Source organism: Micropterus salmoides, unplaced genomic scaffold (assembly GCF_014851395.1).
Source record: "Micropterus salmoides isolate LMB-PRFRI ecotype aquatic unplaced genomic scaffold, ASM1485139v1 Ms_hic_scaffold_15, whole genome shotgun sequence".
In the NCBI taxonomy this organism is placed as follows: Eukaryota; Metazoa; Chordata; class Actinopteri; order Centrarchiformes; family Centrarchidae; genus Micropterus; species Micropterus salmoides.
Window position 1 is genome coordinate 27,783,296 of NW_024040596.1, and position 12,562 is coordinate 27,795,857.

The following is a 12,562-nucleotide window of genomic DNA, read 5'->3' on the forward strand; positions in this document are numbered from 1 at the left end:
GGAAATGAGTGAGCGTGTGTGTGTGTGTGTGTGTGGGGGGGGGGGGGGTGTAATTGAGTGAGTAAGAAAGGGCGACAAATGAGAAGAAAGTAAGAGAAAAAGGAAAGGTAGACAACTAATAAAGAAAGTCAGAAAAATTTTGTTTGTGTGGAGGGGAATGACACACACACACACACCACGCCGTGTGGGGGGAGGAGAGAGACGTTCTGGTTAAGACTGCCTTCATGGATCACTCTCACTTGCATAAAGAGGGACAACTTTATTGAGCCTGAGAGGAAGAGCGAAGTGCAAAATGAGGGACCAGGGGGGAAAAGCCGAGAAGTTTGAAGAGAGCACTAAAGGTAAGAGAAGAGGGCTTGTAGAGCATGAGAGGGGAGGAGAGAGGGAGAGAGAGAGAGAGAGAGAGAGGGTAAGGGGGAGAAAGACAAGAAGAGAGACGCGGAGAGACAGACAGATGGAGGAGAAGCATGCAGCAGAGAGGAGGAGAAACAAAGCATGTTGACTGAGGAAGTGTGCACGCCATGCGGGCCATGTGCTCAGGTAGGTCCCATGCATCTATGCTCTTTCAACACAACGCTCCGATTCTCACATATGCAGCCTCTTTCTCACTGCTTTTCTCTCTTTCTACAAAAAAAACCAAGTCAATCAGTAATAACATATGGTAGGACTGTCTCTTGTTGCAATTCAGAGGCTTAGCAATCAAAAGAGATGCATTTTTTGTGTGTTTTCACTCACAGGCTTCGTTTCACTCACCTTTTCCAGCTTTTTAATCCCTTGCAGTGCTGTTTTTTTTTTGGGGGGGGGGGGGGGGTCAATGATGCCATTGTCAGTGGAAGTTTTTGTTTTGTTTAAATGTTGCATGATGATTTGCAAAAAAAAGTGGAATTGTTCATGGTAGATTGATGCCACAGCTGTGGTGCAAATTAGATTTTATTTAGTTTTATTTAGATCTGGCTGTCTCTTGCTGTTTGTGTGTGTGTGTGTGTGTGTGTGCGCGCGGGAGTGTGTGTTGAGCTGTGATGGTCTAGTATACTAGGATATTGGCAGGATTGAGGAATGTGTGAGACTTCGCCCCAGATCTCTTTGTTCCCTCTCTCTCTCATTTTCTTTCTTCTTTTTTTCTGTTGCGCGCACACACACACACACACACACACAGACACACACACACACCACAGTCAAACCAACTCTTGCAGAAAACCAGTTGAAACTTCCCACCGGCAGGAGAGAAATGTCTGGAATGTGATTATCACGTATTTGTGTTTATTTTATCACTGCGGGTCGCTCGCAAGCAAAGAGGAAACCAGATCGGGCGCATGCCCGGCACTTAGTGTGAAACTGTGTGTGTGCATGAGTGTGTGTGTTGACATGTGTGTGTGTGCTCAGTGGTGGTGGGTGGGGAGGGAAGGGTGGGAGGGTAAAGAGTGAGAGCTATTTGGCAGTGCACGTGAGTGTGTGGGTGGTTGTGTGGGTGTCAGGGTGAGTGGGTGCAGAGCTCTCTTTGAGTGAGAGCACATGTGACTCGAAGAGTGTGTGGGTGTTGAGTGTGTGTGTGTGTGTGTGTGTGTGTACAGAAAGGTAAAAAGTATGTGTGTGCAAAGGTAAGGTGAGTGTGTGTTTCCGAGTGCGACTGAGCACCTTTGCATCAAAAGGAGGTGGAGGGGGGGAAAAATCCACTCCCCTTTCTAAACCTCTCGGTCTTTCTTTCTGTTGTATGCTCATTGACACGCATGTACATGCACACACACACACACAGTTCAGGCGCCTGTCAAACCCAGTGCATTCCTGAGTGCTCGAACACACAGAGTCTGAATGGTGGGATGAATGCGGGGAAATTCAGCTGAAACATGAGGACAAAAGCCAGGGGGACATTTAAGAGGCTTTAACTCCGCAGAACCCTGGGAATCAGGGAGGAAACACACACACATACACATGCACGCTTACATTAACGCATGCCTACACGTGCACCGAAATGCGAATAACTGAGCTGTGTATACATCCCGACAAACACACACACACACATATGTACAGCTGCGGCTCCAACAGGCTGTTAGAGCCTGGAACAGAGGGGAATTCCCAGGGAGGAGACAGTGAAAACACACTACACCTCTGCCTTCATATACACAATGGGCCTGGGAGCCAACACCAGCACTGAAACATACTGGTGGAGGTATTGTAGCCTCACTACCACTGTGGTACACCAGTGACTTTAATTGTAAACCATTGTCTTCTACAGTACGCCACTGACTTAAAATTTCAAAACCAGCAATAGCTTAAGGGAAGTTCTGCAAGGGACACATTTTCAAAGAATGACACAGCTCGGCGTGGCTTTTTTTGTAGGCTTCATATGTAAAAGATCAACCAGGACTGAGTTGTCAAATTGGCTTGTAAAATAGAAATTGGCCAAGTCTTAAAAGAGGATTACTGTTATGGCATTTGAGATAAAGCATTTTAACTCAAAAGCGCTGCTTTCTGAAATCTATTAGCGGTGAAAAGAATGCTGAGATTTCCGCAAGTGTCAAACTTTATGGGCAGTTTTTGGAGCCTCCTGAAGCGCAGTGGTTTCATCTCCTCTGCTGCCGGCACAATGCATTATCAAATGCATGCGACGTGAAAACATGCCCTTGCAAACGTCTTTATCTCTGACTTCAAAGCGAGCCCGGTATCTCGAAGTTGGGATTTCATCACGTGTTTGCTGTCTGTGTCCGGGCAGACAGGAGTTCAGTGGACATTACAGGTCAACCTTTCCCCGGTGTCTCTGATGTCTTGTTGCGTGCTCGCTGCGTGTATGATGTGTGGGGGGGGGTGGGGGGGGGGGGGGGGGGGGGGTGGGGAGGGGGGGGGGGGGGGTCATTTGTGTTGACCTGGAATCAATATTGCTCACTCACAGTCAGATCAATACAGACACAGAATCAAAAACACAGCCCCTCTGTTGGGAAACATGAAGGGGAAAGTGTGGGATTATCCCCAGTCACTTTGGTTTTTGCATGCCCTGCAGGTGCTAACTGAGCTCACTTTAAACTGGTGTTTGTTTGTTTTGTTTTTTTGTGTGTTTTGCGTGTGTCTATGTTGTGGGGAGTAAAAAAAAAAACACAGGTGTGAGTTCATTATTACTGGCGTATCTTTTTGCATTAAAATCTCAATTTCTGTGCAGTTCATCTCATTTCAACTGAACTGCCATTCATTTATTGAATCCAACGTGGGGGATTTGTTTGGCTCATGATGACACAGCAAAAACATTCAAGTGCGTCTGATTTCTTGCTTATCTGCCTCAGTCATGCATGTCCTGGATGACCAAAGTTTGACAGTAAAATTAAAGGTCAAATGGTGAATTTCAAGAGCATACAAGTATTGAGATGAACTTGATTTTGTCTGCCTCCTTCATTGTGTAAATATGCAAGATTAACCCCAGCTCTCTGTAAGATATGAAAGACCTGTCACTTTTTCATGATGTCTGTTCTTTCTGTAAGAAGGATTGTCAGTCAAGGTGAAATCAAGCTTCTCAAGTCACGTGAACACAATATTCAACAATGAAGAGATGACATGTAGAGGGTTAATTTATTTTGTCATAAGGCTTACTGAAAAACTCATATATATTATATATATATATTTCTGGGAAGTTTACATTGAAGAAAAACCCATCCCAAATACCAGAAACTGAGGTCATAACTGTACTCATAACCAGATAAGAGAAAGAGTGGGCACAGTAATTTATTCAGGGAATTTCACAATATGAACCCCAGTCATCATGCTGGTAATATTGTCAGTGTGGTTTAGAGACCTCATACCTCCTCAACCTGTGCCAGTGGAGAGAGAAAACAAGCAGTGAAAACATTTGTTAATTTCCCAGATTGCTGTAGCAAATCACTCTCACTCTCATACTGAGAGCGACGAGGCAGGCTGCGAGAGCAAAAGGGGGAAGAAGCAGGTGAGCAATAACAAATCATCTTGCACATTTCACAGGAAATTTATACAAATGTAGATGCATAAATTTAAATGAGCAGGTACAATCCCACTGCAGGTGTATTTCCCCAAAGGGAGAGTAGCATGAGATAGAGAAGATTCTCAGTCAAGATATGATTTTAAAATGTTTCACATTTAGTGTTTGATTAAAAATTGATACATGCAGAGAGCTAGTTAATGTGGCTACATGAAATTGTTGCAGGGGCATGTAATCTGCGATGCTCTAAGCTAATTCTGTTGAACTTGTTTTCTTCTTTTTAGTTTTTTTAGTTATTTTGGAAAGATACATTGCTGAGTGCGATTCCTTCCTTCTCAAGCTGTTTTCTGTGCATTATGATTTAGTGAAAGTAAAGAAAATGACACAAGAGAAAGAAGAAGCTGGTCTTTAAAAAGGTTTTATGATAATGCCAAACGGTGACATTTCTTACATTCTTAAAAGCGTTAAAACGTCAGTCAAGAGCTATTTAGACCTGGTGCGATAACAGAGGGGCTCCCAAAAAATTTGCATTTCATCAATCCCAATCTAAATAGATGCAGATACTCAGAGAATGATGTCTCTCTGTGTGGGAATGAAATCTTTAATAGCCATCCGTCCACTTTCACCTGTTGTTCTCAAATGGACTTTAAGTGAAATTCAGCTTGTGCTTGTACCCCCTGGAAATTTCTCAAGGACCCCAGGAGGTTCCTGGACCCCACATTGGGAACCATTGCTCCTATTTTATTATGTAACCTTTGCACATAGCAAAGAAAAAATGTGCATCTAATTCTGTTTAAAGCTGAAGATAGAAATGTTATTTTATAACTGGTTTAAAAAACAGTAACAGTTTCAATTCTTGAGCTCATTTAGTTACAAGGAAAATAATTAGAACAAAAATAGAAGATAATTTGCTTTGGAAACTTGATTAATCATCTTATATCTCTGTTTTTTTTGCTGTTAATTAAAACATCTAATATTTGGATCATTAATTAACTCCATAGGATTGGCATTATTGCAGTGCACAATGATTTATTAAGTGGTTCTGCTGTTAAAACACAAATCCAGAGGGTTTTGTTTTGTTTTTTTATGGTTTGATTTAAGATACTGATGTTAGTAGTCCCAGGCTCTACCACAGAAATTTCCGCTTCCTTCTTCCCCTTCTTTTTCAGGTCTATTCTTTACACGTACTTTTAGGTGTTGTCACCGACAGTGCCATCACTATTCAGCCATTAGTCTCTGTGATCGCTTAACTTGCACAGGGGACGGTCCCCGCAGTCTGAGGGGGCGGCGGGGGGGATTTCTTGCGGGCTGAGGTTGACTATCGGCCGGCGCAGGGACGAAGCTGCGGCCGGCTGATGTGAGTTTGTGTAGCCAGCCTCCGCGGCGAGGTAGCTGAGCCAGTCAGTGGCATTTCCGAGCGAACCGGTGAAAAGCCCCGCAGGCAGTCAGACAGGCAGCAGATAGATAAAACAGAAAGAGAGAGAGAGAGAGAGAGAGAGAGAGAGAGAGAGAGAGAGAGAGAGGGGACTCTCACATCAGATGAGTAATAGAGCAGAATATTACTACAGCAAACTGCAAGAGATAAATCGATCCTCCTCCTTTCTCCCGCTTATATCTGCGGCTGTCTTTGCTTCTGCTTTCTTTTTGTTCAGCCCTCGGTGATCTTTTGTTTCAGTCTTTGCCTTTTGTGTTTTTGTGTGTACCGGATAGATCCAGGAGCGCTGCACTCGAGGAAGGTGTCTGCAAATCGGGCTGTTTCTCTTCTGCAACTTAACTCCCAGCTGCTGTACAAGACCAGAGAATACAGGTAAACTATACAATTTAAGATGATCAATTACGATTTGCATTCTGAATTTAAGTGTTGTTATTATTATTATTCCTAAAAACAAAGCACGAATTATGATGAGTAAACTGTTCATGCACGAGCTTTTGTTATCTTCGAATAATTACGAGCTTCTACGAATTTCGTTTAACTTTATTATTATTATTATTATTATTATTATTATTATTATTATTATTATTATGTATAAGCTCTGTAAGCGTTGGCATTGTTTGTGTGGTCCTGCTGCAATGTGGTGAGACGTTGAACATGGCATTGCAACAGTGTGTGGTCTTCTCTCGCTCATACAAGACTATTGTGCACTATTAACGTGCGTGTGCGTGAGAAGGGGGGTGGGGGGTATGTGAGTTGGGCTGAAGGAAATTCTTGTGTTTTGGAATGCGTTTACCCCGGGGGAGACCCCGTGACTTCGGGACAAGGGGAGCAGAGAGAGAAAGAGAGACATTGAGACATACATAACGAGAGAGCGAGTAGAGAGAGTGACTGACCTACTGATTACATTGGCTTTCTAAGAAATAATGGAATGATGTAGTGCTCTTTAATGCAAGTATCATACTAACTGCAAATTTATTTTACAGTGACAATATCAGTGACAAAAACCTTTTTCTTGTTTGATTTTTCCATTATTATTTTTCTCTCAGAGGACTGTAATTAAAACCATGCACCAGTTATAGAGACAGTGTTAGTGTATCCAACAGGGGGCACTTGTGACACACAAGTGGTTATTAATGTGCCACTAATGTCAGTTCCCAATTTTACATATTTCTAACAAATGAACATTGTTTTAATTTGATTGATTTAAAACAAAAACTTGGTATTCATCATGTTCAAAAGTACATGAAAGCATAAGTTGGATTTATTTCCCCCTGTAGAGTTGACAGAATTGTAAATTTATTTGGCTTTTTGGCTTTGAGTATTGCTTTTAAACAGTCACACTGCAAAAATAGTTTTCATCACTGTCCTTTGAAAAACATCTCAAAATCATCATATTTAGAGAGACATACTTTTCATTGGATGTAAACCTTGTATTAAGTTTGTTTTGCTGTGAGTCCAATACTTTGCAGCAGGGACTCACATTCATGGTGCTCCCTCCACTTGATGTGTTGTCAGATCAGAAAGCATAGAGTAGTTCAGTGCAGACATCACTCAATATGTTTGTGCTGTTAAAATGAAGCGAATTTCTTCCAGTATGATCAATAACATGATCTGATTCATGGTGAGAAATATAGTAGCAGACTGAGCACTTTAGGTTAGGTTTTGGTACAGTGGATGTGTATATTAAAAAGTCGTATGCCCTGAACTGTGCTTGAAACAGAAGTTAGTGCTTGGATTTACTTTTTTAGCGGACAGACTGGGGTTAGCATCCCGGTTGGTATTGGACAGAGAACAGTGTTTCTGGAACAGCGCTGGGGACTTGAGGGAGAAGGACTGCTAAAAGCTCGCCCACACACAAATGTGAGATATTCTAATGAGCAATCTGGCCCTTCTGAATATGATTCCTCTTCGCAGTACAGGCATCCTACAATGTGTGACTTTGTGCAAGTCCACCAATTTCTTGTAAAAAAAAAAAATTGTTTTCTAGATTTCACTTCGATACAGGTGTCAGTATGATGTGAGTGACGTGCTCCTTTCCCACCTGTTTTTCACAGTCTGAACTCTTCATGATGCACATCACTGAAAAAGCGGCAAAGACTGGCAATCGAGAGCTCCCATCCTGCTGGTAAGAATCACCATTAACTATGATTTTATCTGATGCAGAAATAGTGTGAACTCAGTTTATCAAATGGAGAAGATAACCCTGGCAGCAGATACCAGACTCGTATTGTCAAATCGAGGTTTTTGTAAATTTGAGATATTGAGCTATTTGTTAATGCACTTTTGCACTAGGAGACATGAGTTTTAGATCAAGATTGTACCAGGGTCTCGTCTCTTAAAATACTACACTTCCCCAGTGCATCTACTACATCTAGAAACCATTCATCCTACTCATCTGTGTCCTTTCATTAGATCAAAATCCTCCCCTGTATCTGTGATTTTAAAATAACCGCAACCTACAGTGGTCAGCCGTTTTAGAAGCTCTTTACTTACAGTAGCCAACAGGACATGTGTATATAAAACATTTTAGTGTACTTAATGTACACCAAAAAAAAAAAATCTGGCAGCATGATTCACACACAAAAGCACACATACAGCATGTACAGCCCACACACTCCCACGTGTTTCTCCTGCCTCTGCTCCCGTCAGATGTACGGCACATGACATCATTAAAGAGGTGGTCTAAAAATCAGTGTGGGTACCGCATGTGGGTAGGCAGTGTGTGTGTTTGTGTGTGTGTGTGTGTTTTTGTTTCTGTGTGGGTGAGGGGAATGAAAGCCAAAGCTCCAGAGCCGTGGGCCCAAGCTGGCTGCGTGTGTGTGCCCAGCCGGAGGCTCTGGTCCTGGGCTGCGCTGCCTCCCACGCTGGGGTACGGCTGGGGCTGAGTGGGAGGGAGGAGTGGGAGGGAAAAGTGGGCTGGGGCTGTGAGTCAGCCCGCTGCGGAGCCCCCAGACAAGAGACCGCTAAGGGAAGCAACTCACTGCTAGAGTTCTCTCCCTGCCAGCAATCGAAGAAACATTAAAATTTATTATGAGGAGTGTACTAGCGCTGGTGAAGCAGTGACAGAAGAAGAAGCAACTGCTGATATTGCAGATAGGAGAGACAGTGATGGAAACAGTCTCAGAAAGTGTCAAGATTCTGGAGAAAAACACACTTGCAGAAAAGCTGATGGGTTCTGAGATTTCAGCTCCTTGGTTATGACGTAGGCCTACAGTAGATGGCAGAGATGGCAGGATGTGCATCTTTGTTTTGTATTTTAGCAAATGCAAGTTTCTAATTATTTAAACGTCAATGTTGTTAGTATAAGACTCGCTGTAGGCAGCTCTGCCACTTCCCAGATCTTTCCTGTATATTTTAGGCTTAAATCTTTGTCATGTAACTACAGCAAGACTCTGCATAGCACAGTCCCTGCCCGATGTCTCATTTTCTGGCACTTCTGAGACAGATGGCAGTTTCAGACCCAGCCCCATCTGCTAGAACCGCTTGCTCGTTCTCACTCTGTCTGCTTCTCTGAAAGAAGAAGCTGAGAAAACAGAACCCCCATACTGCACGTCCATTTAATCTTCCGTAAATGACATGCTCACATTCCACACTTGTGCATGCACATACATATGCATAGTCCATTAGTCATAAGTGATAGGGAGCATTCGTCATTGGTGAATTAGCCGGGTTAGTAAACATGTTTCTGGCCTTGAGCTTACACAATAGTGGCTTTCATCAAAGTGTAGGTGAATTTAATACTTAATTAAATGACTCAAATAGCTGCAAAATAATAATCTCTATTTCTCTGTTAAGCGAGCTCACTATGAGGTGTGACCTGACCTGGACACGCTCTGCAGAAGGACACAGTCACAACACGTGACTATTACAGTGTGCAGTGGTGTGCAGAGACTTTGTGAGCTTTTGTAAGCTGGAATCAGTATCGACTGAAGCTCCTGACAGCTAATATTTGGTGCAGATCTCTTCTGTATTGTATTGTAATGTGGCCATTTTCATGCATAACAGTCCTTTAAGATTATAATGTTTGAAGACCCTGGAAACAGCATTTATACAAGGGATACAACTAACCATTATTTTCATTATCGATTAATCTGATTGATCATAAAGTCTATAAAATGAAACAAATCCCTAGAGTCCAAGGTGACACCTTCAATTTATTTAGTCTAAATAACAGTCCAAACCCCCAACTATTCAGTCTATTAACAAATAAAAGAAAAACAGCAAATCCTCACAATTAAGATGCTGAAACAGGTTGTTCTTGAATATTGACTTAAATGGTTTATCATTTATCTTCTTATCATAATCGATAATCTAAAAATATTAGCTCCAGTTTAGACCACAGTGGGACGACACAAGTGTTATTTAAAACACATCTTAAGAAAAAAAATAGCTGGGTTTAAAGCCACTTAAGATAGGTTAAAGTAGGTGTTATCGCTGGCTTTAGATTCTGCCTCCTTCAGAATTATCATCATGTTTCCAGAAGCTTTTATTTATGTTGCCGTCAGCCTTGTTTTGAACACAAATCTACTTTTTCTTTCCTTACACCTGTTTTTTCATGAAACACCTTAAGAGCTACAGAACAGCTGTTCATAAATGCCTTTTTAATACACTTCCTTAGAGTCAGTTACAAGCATCTATATATTTAAGTAGGCTTTAGCTTGAGACCCCTAATCAATACACAGGCCTATAGTCATTTCAGTTACATTTCAGCAGATTTCCATCCTCAGAGTTGGAGGTCAGGCCCAGGCCCACAATGGCCCAATGAGCTCAGCAGCAGCACTATTACTGGGCTGGGCCGGTCGCTCTGATAATGGAAGGTGGTTCTCCAGGAAACCCAGAGGGAGTCCACCAGTCTGGGGCGTGGGGGCTGGAGCCAGGGGACCGGCCCAGGGGTGTGGAGCAGCAGTAGATGGGGTGGTGGGAAACGCTGGAGGATAACATTGGCATGTGGAGGCGAGGCAGAGGTGGGACAGGTCGAAAAGGATGACAGGCGAGGAGTGGGAGGCAAGGACAGGGAAGTGAGAACAGGAAACACTGGTCAGAGTGGTGGGGGAGAGTGGAATGTTTCACAAGAAGTCTTCTCCACCCTGTAGCATCACGATGAGGGCGTCTGCTTGTTGATGTTGCTGCTCGGACAGCCACCAGCCAGCGGAGGAACTGTCACAGTTGTGACCCCTCACCGCCTTGGCAGGGCTCACAGCTCTTATATCCTGTGAGTGGGCCTGCCAGCAGCAGAGTCACTGCCTTCACATAAGCCCATGTTGTGTGGTTGTGGAAGAGAGAGAGAGAGAGAGAGAGAGAGAGAGTCTCATACTGTAGCTGTTTTTCCTCTGACACCTCTGAAGGGAAGAGGAAGAGGAAAGAGGGAGAGGGACTCGCAGGGCAGGGATGACGGGGTGGAGTGCGACACCGGTGGGTTCCTTTAAAGGAGTCACAATGCTGTCGTGCAAAAACAGAATACACACACCCACACATTGGTAATGCATCTTTACATTAACAGCATTATACATTGCTCTCATGAAGTATTGTGTTTTTAGAGCAATACAGTACATACAGTTGTATACAGTAAAATGCATGCAAAATTTGTCATCTGCATTTAACCCATCCTAATTAGGAGCAGTGCCCTGACATTGCGCAGCACCCGAGGAGCAGTTTACTAAACTTACTAAAATTAAGGGATAATTCTGATTTGTGGTGGAAATAAACTAAGAACATTTACCTAAACACTGTTTAGTTTTAAGGTACTTACACTGTATTTAAGAGGAAAATATTGTACGTTTTACTCCAGTACACTTTTGCGTGGTTTCTAGTTACATCCAAAACATATGATAAGCTTATAAAATACGCTGAATTGGTATAAATTAAACTATCCAACAACAAACAAAGGACTGACAATTACAACATTAACAGAAAGTCTATAACATTTTATTATGATGATTTAAAAAAAACAGCCATTTAAGTTAAGGTTTGGAAAAAACACCAGTTGATTATTAAAGTTTAATACTCAAAAAAGCACAACTAATCTACTTCATCAGGACTGTGTGGGTGAGGGGAGGATCAGATGTGATTGACAGTGGCACTTCCGCCTCTGAAAAAATGCAAATGACCCTTTTAACTGTCATCACATTTTGATTCTGCTGAATCCTGATTGGTGCTTGTACATAAGTAACATGACCGAAAATACACAGATATGTCTCAATTTAAATAATCAAAATTATGCAAATGTATTAACTTTTTTTTAATGTTACATAATGGAGGACACTCTCACTTACAGTAAAAGAAATTTGTTTTCGAGGCCTTTAACTTGTTAGATTAAGTTAAATTAAATATAATTCACCTTGATGAACGGGACCAATCTGCTACATGTGTTCTTTTTGTTATGCAAAGTACATTTTGGATGTAAATACTTCTTCCACCACTTAGTTAATGTTAATGTAATGTTAAGATTGTACTCATCGCGCTGATTGAATCCACCAAAAGGACAAGAAACACAAGTGATAGGTTGCAAACAAACTTTGGTGAACCCAATGTTATCACAACTGATAGAAATGATGATGTTCTGAAAATAAAACCTGAGGTTTTTTTAACAGGAATTATCCTTTAATACTTCCGCTGTTCCTAATACTACAGTTATTACTTTATATAGCCTAACCTAATACTTAACCATTGCATCACAATAGAAGTATTCGTGTGTGATGTAATTAGAGACACTTTCACAAGTAATGGAAAACTCAAGCACCACCGTAATGCATCACACCTCAAGCTGCTCTGGATGTTTCTGCAGGCTTGGAGGTGCTTGTCTGTCACCAGAGCGGCTGAGGTATCCCTGTGTGTGAGACTAAAAGTCCAGGGTTATCACCGGACAATAAGCACACACACGTAGAAACAGAAGGGTGCACACACGTTACCAAAGAGCAGAGGGGAGCAATGTAGAACAAGCACACAGTTGCGGGAGATAAGACGCAGAGTCATGCCTCCACAGCGTGACTATGACATCACAGTTGTATCTGTTAGCTCACTGTCTCCCCATGCTAGAAACAGACTGGCCTAATATAGTCAGTGTCGACCATGCCACACACACTTCCGCCCAGGGCCAGGGGCACGAGAGTCTGCCTGCCATATTTCCATCTCATGTCCTTGGGTGGGTTGAAAGCACATGTTCCTTCTGAGGTGTGTGTGTGTGTGTGTGT

The 12,562-nt window shown here is 42.4% G+C and overlaps 1 long non-coding RNA gene across 1 annotated transcript; it reads left to right on the forward strand.

The window, feature by feature from the left end:
- Positions 1-437: 437 nt before the first annotated feature.
- On the forward strand, positions 438-12,554 carry LOC119904591. The gene is made up of 3 exons (XR_005444725.1): positions 438-540; positions 5,648-5,744; positions 7,427-12,554. It is a non-coding gene; the product is annotated as an uncharacterized LOC119904591 (long non-coding RNA).
- The last annotated feature ends 8 nt before the right edge of the window (positions 12,555-12,562 follow it).